Raw genomic sequence first — 9,324 nt, forward strand, 5'->3', positions numbered from 1 at the left:
AAATGGCCTCATCAACATAGCCAGACGATGTCAGGAAATAGAAACAGGCAAAGGCAAGTGGTGATATCTCTCAAGTTCTGTGTTGCCCGCACCCATATTTGCTGGCAGAAAGGAAAGTTTCCTCATCCAGTTTCAATCTTCCTCTTGGTATGATTTTAGCTTTCACCCTCAAGATCTCATTGTAACAACAATGAGAAAAGGGCTGAAATTCATACCCCGGAGCTCTCAATGACCAGTTGCTTTCAGTTACACTGAGCACAACGCCTCCCTTGGTTACCAATCATCCTATGACAAGTGAGCCAAGAATAGGAGAGGTCCTCTCTACAGGTTGAAGGGGCAGGCATCGGGGATGTTGGGTGTCAATGGCTACAAGAATCAAGGTTCTGTATCTCTCTCCATAGGGGTGTCCAGAGCCTTGGGCAACATGTTGTTTGAGGAGTGTCTCCGGTGACCTGGCGCTCCCACCCCAGATTCCGCCTGAGGTCACAGTGGGAAGGCCTGACAGCACCATGGCGTCATGGTTCCCATGGCAACCAGAGCAGGTTCTGCTCCAGGCTGCCTCAGACCAAGATTGAAACAAGAACCAGCTCAGTTGCGATGGTCAGAGGAAAGAAGATGGGAGCTAGTGCCAGGGAAGTGAGGATTTCCAAAATGTGATTCCAACCCGTTCAGCCAGGTGGGCACAGCCCCGTGGTCCATGGATGCATCCAGGTCCAGGTAGGACAAGGAAATCCTCTGAAGACTGACTGCTCCCAGTAAAATTCATGTCCGCTAGGCGTCGCTGCAATTGTTTGGCTACACATGGCAACCTGACAGCAGGCAGTTATCCTCCACCAGTTCCAGTGTGCCTGTTTGGGGAGAGGTGTGTTTGGGGACACGTTGATGCCCAAGCTGAGCACTGGCTGCTACGCTATTTCCTTCCTAACACTCTTCTCCAGCACAGGATACAACTGCAATATCCTAGTCAGGAAACTAATCTAGTGCCCAGCAACCACACAGAATGATGGCTGGTGACAGCTGCTCATGGCAGGGGAGCATGACGTGAGCATGGTGGGTTAATTGGTCTTTGAATTGGGACCCTTCACACCCAACATTGCGGGTTGCTCCCTTTTTCCTAGAGAGTTCAGACCGTTGACATCTGGAACATGGGAAGTGGGTCTTCTGGGTGAAGGGGGATGCATTTTCTGAAGGTTTAAGTGGTGTCTTGGGACTTCTTCACTCAGAATGTCAGTCAGAGGATAGGATGGTGCTGACATGCCAGGAGAGATATTCTGTTTTCACTAAACCTGCAAGACCACACCTCCTTGTCTGTGGCATTACAACTCAGATGCACTCAGAAATTTACCTGCTGACAACTTCCATGGCCACCTCAACTCACTCGAGATGCAGATTGACTGCTCTATCTGCGTTCACACATGTGTTCTTTCTCTTGACCAGAGTAGTGCCAGCTGGGCACAAGGTCCTTTGGAAAATTTCCACCAGTCCTCTTAGAACACCTGGTAAGATGCCGAATACAAATCAGTGGATCATACAAGAACCTACTGAAGGAATGAGGAACGCAGCCTCACCTGGCACTACAACAGATTGGAAGTGCACCGTCCTCTAAGGGCTTTGAGGAATAGTGTCCAAGATGAACATTCAAAGAGGGAGAGCAAGGACATTGTGTTGGCACTGAAAGCACAAGGCTGTGGGTGCTGAAAGCCTACTTCAATGAAGAGACATTCTAAAAATATACAGCCATCATCATCATCGTGCACCCTCAAATTCCATGACGTATCTTCAGGTTCAACATACTCTACAAATACAGGAACTAGGACTTGCCAGTTCATTCTGTAAGTATCCATCATTACAGAGGCAAATTCTCCTTCCAAGGAGTTCCAAGCCCTTACAATCTTATGGCTCTGTCTAGTGGCTCTCAAATCACAGCTGATTAGACACATGCTGATTCATAGCTTTTCTGGCACAAGACCCATGAGTAAAGGTTTTCTTTAAAACACAGGACATATAGCCTAGATCTAAATATAAATGAGTTGAATTTGGAAAGTGCATCATTTAGTGCAGCTCTGGAAATAAAAATGGCACCACAACTGCACGAATGTAAAGAGAAAGAGCTCTGCTAAAAGGCGAATTCAAGACCCAAAACTGAATATCAAAACAGTAGTGGTTCAAGAATACCTGAAATTGTGATCAGATTTACTGAGCAGGACACTTGTACCAGAGGTTTTAGCAAATTGTCAAATGCTTATCATTTCTTCGACCCACCATCATTCTGCAACATGCCTACTGACTCGGGTTTCCTTTTTTCGCATGAGTTCTTGGGATGAATGGTGTTCGTTTATTTATTTTTTTTCACTTACCCTCCAAAGAACAATCCTGTAATGCCTAGATCCCTGGAAAACATGAAAACAACATAGGCTTTACGCACTTCAACTGTGTGTGAATTTCGACATACCTCAAAATAAACAAGAGTCTCTGGAATGGTTCCCATTCTTTTGACACTGGAATACCAATGCTAGAGGGAATTTGGATGGTACATTCCGCCATGCTCTGAATACTATCAGCATAAACTAAATTGTATTCATCCCCAAATCCTATCATTTTTCATCAAATCCTAACCAAGGAAATACAAAATATAACCAGCTAGGCAATCCGGGTAAGGGGCAACTGTCTTTGGTTTTCACAATTTGGTTTTCCAAATGAAGTCGTGGTTCACATGGCAAGTGCTCAGGTGGGCAATTCCCGATCCCTAGCGGTCTGGGAGTGTGTCCTAAAAGCCTCCAAAATGTCAAGGGCCTGAGAGGAGTCAATTTGAATTATGTGCCACTGCAACCTGGAGCACGTTGCCATTCAATAAAATGTGCGGGATTAAGATGGTGATAGCACACCCAAGAGGGAATGGTAAGGGCAGAAGAGAGGAGAGTTGAAAGATGGGAAGGAAGACGTCCACTACAGAAACGGAGGTGAGAGGGGATGCACTGCTGCCTTCGAGTGCAGGTCCCTGCTGAAAGGAATCAGTGGAAATTGCTTGCAGGTGAGAGGGATAATTCTTGAAAAGGGCTGGTTGTGCTGAGTAAGAGAGGAGAAAAAGAAAAAGTTTGAGAGGAGTGGGGCTTGCACCCTCCGAAGGGTCTTTTCTTGTTGCCTTTTTCTTTTTTTCCATGCCATGGTACTGGGGATTTGAACCCCGGTCTTTCTGCTTGCAAAGCCAGCGCCCTAAGCGGTGGTCTATATTGTCTGCACAGGAACAGCTCCTCTGAGGTACCTGACTTGATCCAGTCCTGTTCTGTGTCTCCAAAGATCCATGTGGAGATGCAACCCTAGACAATGCCAATCAATGACTAAGGAATTCTTAATTCTCCTTTTCACAACAATCTTGCAAATAACCTTTTTTACATCTCAATACCCACAGTTTAGCTGTGTGTCCTGAGGGAACCAATTATCCCCTCTTTACGTAAGGAGGTAACTGGTAGTAGCTGATCCCTGACCCAAAAGAATAGAGCACTGCTGAATGGAGGTCAGGGCACGAGCAGAGGCAGGACTATTTGAGTATTAGAATGTGCTTCAGTGTTAGTATGAAAGGAGATTTTTGGGATCCTTCCTCCTTGCATCCCCAGCCATAACATTCACAGTCTACTGAATATTTCTTTGTTTTTTTTTTCTTCTTCTTATTATTTTTTCACTTTCCTTTGTCACTTTAATTTGGGATCATCTACCCAGCAGATTGCAATGCAAAATGCACAATCCAGTGCTGGTTCTGAATGGCGCCTATCATCTCAGGTAGGGGTGAGGTAGAGGGAGGTGTTTCTCCTGACAAGGCCACGTTCCTTTAATAAGGGATAGGCCACATCAACATAGCCAGACGATGTCAGGAAATAGAAACAGGCAAAGGCAAGTGGTGATATCTCTCAAGTTCTGTGTTGCCCGCACCCATATTTGCTGGCAGAAAGGAAAGTTTCCTCATCCAGTTTCAATCTTCCTCTTGGTATGATTTTAGCTTTCACCCTCAAGATCTCATTGTAACAACAATGAGAAAAGGGCTGAAATTCATACCCCGGAGCTCTCAATGACCAGTTGCTTTCAGTGACACTGAGCACAACGCCTCCCTTGGTTACCAATCATCCTATGACAAGTGAGCCAAGAATAGGAGAGGTCCTCTCTACAGGTTGAAGGGGCAGGCATCGGGGATGTTGGGTGTCAATGGCTACAAGAATCAAGGTTCTGTATCTCTCTCCATAGGGGTGTCCAGAGCCTTGGGCAACATGTTGTTTGAGGAGTGTCTCCGGTGACCTGGCGCTCCCACCCCAGATTCCGCCTGAGGTCACAGTGGGAAGGCCTGACAGCACCATGGCGTCATGGTTCCCATGGCAACCAGAGCAGGTTCTGCTCCAGGCTGCCTCAGACCAAGATTGAAACAAGAACCAGCTCAGTTGCGATGGTCAGAGGAAAGAAGATGGGAGCTAGTGCCAGGGAAGTGAGGATTTCCAAAATGTGATTCCAACCCGTTCAGCCAGGTGGGCACAGCCCCGTGGTCCATGGATGCATCCAGGTCCAGGTAGGACAAGGAAATCCTCTGAAGACTGACTGCTCCCAGTAAAATTCATGTCCGCTAGGCGTCGCTGCAATTGTTTGGCTACACATGGCAACCTGACAGCAGGCAGTTATCCTCCACCAGTTCCAGTGTGCCTGTTTGGGGAGAGGTGTGTTTGGGGACACGTTGATGCCCAAGCTGAGCACTGGCTGCTACGCTATTTCCTTCCTAACACTCTTCTCCAGCACAGGATACAACTGCAATATCCTAGTCAGGAAACTAATCTAGTGCCCAGCAACCACACAGAATGATGGCTGGTGACAGCTGCTCATGGCAGGGGAGCATGACGTGAGCATGGTGGGTTAATTGGTCTTTGAATTGGGACCCTTCACACCCAACATTGCGGGTAGCTCCCTTTTTCCTAGAGAGTTCAGACCGTTGACATCTGGAACATGGGAAGTGGGTCTTCTGGGTGAAGGGGGATGCATTTTCTGAAGGTTTAAGTGGTGTCTTGGGACTTCTTCACTCAGAATGTCAGTCAGACGATAGGATGGTGCTGACATGCCAGGAGAGATATTCTGTTTTCACTAAACCTGCAAGACCACACCTCCTTGTCTGTGGCATTACAACTCAGATGCACTCAGAAATTTACCTGCTGACAACTTCCATGGCCACCTCAACTCACTCGAGATGCAGATTGACTGCTCTATCTGCGTTCACACATGTGTTCTTTCTCTTGACCAGAGTAGTGCCAGCTGGGCACAAGGTCCTTTGGAAAATTTCCACCAGTCCTCTTAGAACACCTGGTAAGATGCCGAATACAAATCAGTGGATCATACAAGAACCTACTGAAGGAATGAGGAACGCAGCCTCACCTGGCACTACAACAGATTGGAAGTGCACCGTCCTCTAAGGGCTTTGAGGAATAGTGTCCAAGATGAACATTCAAAGAGGGAGAGCAAGGACATTGTGTTGGCACTGAAAGCACAAGGCTGTGGGTGCTGAAAGCCTACTTCAATGAAGAGACATTCTAAAAATATACAGCCATCATCATCATCGTGCACCCTCAAATTCCATGACGTATCTTCAGGTTCAACATACTCTACAAATACAGGAACTAGGACTTGCCAGTTCATTCTGTAAGTATCCATCATTACAGAGGCAAATTCTCCTTCCAAGGAGTCCAAGCCCTTACAATCTTATGGCTCTGTCTAGTGGCTCTCAAATCACAGCTGATTAGACACATGCTGATTCATAGCTTTTCTGGCACAAGACCCATGAGTAAAGGTTTTCTTTAAAACACAGGACATATAGCCTAGATCTAAATATAAATGAGTTGAATTTGGAAAGTGCATCATTTAGTGCAGCTCTGGAAATAAAAATGGCACCACAACTGCACGAATGTAAAGAGAAAGAGCTCTGCTAAAAGGCGAATTCAAGACCCAAAACTGAATATCAAAACAGTAGTGGTTCAAGAATACCTGAAATTGTGATCAGATTTACTGAGCAGGACACTTGTACCAGAGGTTTTAGCAAATTGTCAAATGCTTATCATTTCTTCGACCCACCATCATTCTGCAACATGCCTACTGACTCGGGTTTCCTTTTTTCGCATGAGTTCTTGGGATGAATGGTGTTCGTTTATTTATTTTTTTTCACTTACCCTCCAAAGAACAATCCTGTAATGCCTAGATCCCTGGAAAACATGAAAACAACATAGGCTTTACGCACTTCAACTGTGTGTGAATTTCGACATACCTCAAAATAAACAAGAGTCTCTGGAATGGTTCCCATTCTTTTGACACTGGAATACCAATGCTAGAGGGAATTTGGATGGTACATTCCGCCATGCTCTGAATACTATCAGCATAAACTAAATTGTATTCATCCCCAAATCCTATCATTTTTCATCAAATCCTAACCAAGGAAATACAAAATATAACCAGCTAGGCAATCCGGGTAAGGGGCAACTGTCTTTGGTTTTCACAATTTGGTTTTCCAAATGAAGTCGTGGTTCACATGGCAAGTGCTCAGGTGGGCAATTCCCGATCCCTAGCGGTCTGGGAGTGTGTCCTAAAAGCCTCCAAAATGTCAAGGGCCTGAGAGGAGTCAATTTGAATTATGTGCCACTGCAACCTGGAGCACGTTGCCATTCAATAAAATGTGCGGGATTAAGATGGTGATAGCACACCCAAGAGGGAATGGTAAGGGCAGAAGAGAGGAGAGTTGAAAGATGGGAAGGAAGACGTCCACTACAGAAACGGAGGTGAGAGGGGATGCACTGCTGCCTTCGAGTGCAGGTCCCTGCTGAAAGGAATCAGTGGAAATTGCTTGCAGGTGAGAGGGATAATTCTTGAAAAGGGCTGGTTGTGCTGAGTAAGAGAGGAGAAAAAGAAAAAGTTTGAGAGGAGTGGGGCTTGCACCCTCCGAAGGGTCTTTTCTTGTTGCCTTTTTCTTTTTTTCCATGCCATGGTACTGGGGATTTGAACCCCGGTCTTTCTGCTTGCAAAGCCAGCGCCCTAAGCGGTGGTCTATATTGTCTGCACAGGAACAGCTCCTCTGAGGTACCTGACTTGATCCAGTCCTGTTCTGTGTCTCCAAAGATCCATGTGGAGATGCAACCCTAGACAATGCCAATCAATGACTAAGGAATTCTTAATTCTCCTTTTCACAACAATCTTGCAAATAACCTTTTTTACATCTCAATACCCACAGTTTAGCTGTGTGTCCTGAGGGAACCAATTATCCCCTCTTTACGTAAGGAGGTAACTGGTAGTAGCTGATCCCTGACCCAAAAAATAGAGCACTGCTGAATGGAGGTCAGGGCACGAGCAGAGGGCAGGACTATTTGAGTATTAGAATGTGCTTCAGTGTTAGTATGAAAGGAGATTTTTGGGATCCTTCCTCCTTGCATCCCCAGCCATAACATTCACAGTCTACTGAATATTTCTTTGTTTTTTTTTTCTTCTTCTTATTATTTTTTCACTTTCCTTTGTCACTTTAATTTGGGATCATCTACCCAGCAGATTGCAATGCAAAATGCACAATCCAGTGCTGGTTCTGAATGGCGCCTATCATCTCAGGTAGGGGTGAGGTAGAGGGAGGTGTTTCTCCTGACAAGGCCACGTTCCTTTAATAAGGGATAGGCCACATCAACATAGCCAGACGATGTCAGGAAATAGAAACAGGCAAAGGCAAGTGGTGATATCTCTCAAGTTCTGTGTTGCCCGCACCCATATTTGCTGGCAGAAAGGAAAGTTTCCTCATCCAGTTTCAATCTTCCTCTTGGTATGATTTTAGCTTTCACCCTCAAGATCTCATTGTAACAACAATGAGAAAAGGGCTGAAATTCACACCCCGGAGCTCTCAATGACCAGTTGCTTTCAGTTACACTGAGCACAACGCCTCCCTTGGTTACCAATCATCCTATGACAAGTGAGCCAAGAATAGGAGAGGTCCTCTCTACAGGTTGAAGGGGCAGGCATCGGGGATGTTGGGTGTCAATGGCTAGAAAATACAAACTTCTGTAGGTTCAACATTTTGTTTCTCTCTCCAGAGGGGTTTCCAGAGCCTTGGGCAACATGGAGTTTGAATAGTGTGTCCAGTGACCTGGCGCTCGCACCCCAGATTCCGCCTGAGGTCACAGTGGGAAGGCCTGACAGCACCATGGCATCATGGTTTCCATGGCAACCAGAGAAGGTTCTGCACCAGGCTGCATCAGACCAAGATTGAAACAAGAATTAGCTCACTGGCAATGGTCAGAGGAAAGAAGATGGGAGCAAGTGCCAGGGAACTGAGGTTTTCCTAAATGTGATTCCAACCCGTTCAGCCAGGAGGGCACAGCCCCGTGGTCCATGGTTGCCTCCAGGACCAGGCAGGAGAAGGAAATCCTCTGAAGCCTGACAGCTCCCAGTAAACTTCATGTCCCCTAGGCATCACTGCAATTGTTTGGCTACACATGGCAACCTGACATCAGGCAGTTATCCCCCACTAGTTCCAGTGTGCCTGTTTGGGGAGAGGTGTGTTTGGGGACACGTTGATGCCCAAGCTGAGCACTGGCTGCTACGCTATTTCCTTCCTAACACTCTTCTCCAGCACAGGATACAACTGGAATATCCTAGTCAGGAAACTAATCTAGTGCCCTAGCAACCACACAGAATGATGGCTGGTGACAGCTGCTCATGGCAGGGGAGCATGACGTGAGCATGGTGGGTTAATTGGTCTTTGAACTGGGACCCTTCACACCCAACATTGCGGGTTGCTCCCTTTTTCCTAGAGAGTTCAGGCAGTTGACATCTGGAACATGGGAAGTGGGTCTTCTAGGTGAAGCGGGATGCATTTTTGAAGGTTTTAGTGGTGTCTTGGGACCTCTTCACTCAGAATGTCAGTCAGAGGATAGGGTGGTGCTGACATGCCAGGAGAGATGTTCTGTTTTCACTAAACCTGCAAGACCACACCTCCTTGGCTGTGGCATTACAACTCAGATGCACTCAGAAATTTACCTGCTGACAACTTCCATGGCCACCTCAACTTACTGGAGATGCATATTGACTGCTCTATCTGCGTTCACACATGTGTTCTTTCTCTTGACCAGAGTAGTGCCAGCTGGGCACAAGGTCCTTTGGAAAATTTCCACCAGTCCTCTTAGAAGACCTGGTAAGATGCCGAATACAAATCAGTGGATCATACAAGAGCCTACTGATGGCATGAGGAATGCAGCCTCACCTGGCACTACAACAGATTGGAAGATGCACCGTCCTCTAAGGGCTTTGAGGAATAGTGTCCAAGATGAACAT

This window comes from Sciurus carolinensis, chromosome 11, assembly GCF_902686445.1.
Source record: "Sciurus carolinensis chromosome 11, mSciCar1.2, whole genome shotgun sequence".
In the NCBI taxonomy this organism is placed as follows: Eukaryota; Metazoa; Chordata; class Mammalia; order Rodentia; family Sciuridae; genus Sciurus; species Sciurus carolinensis.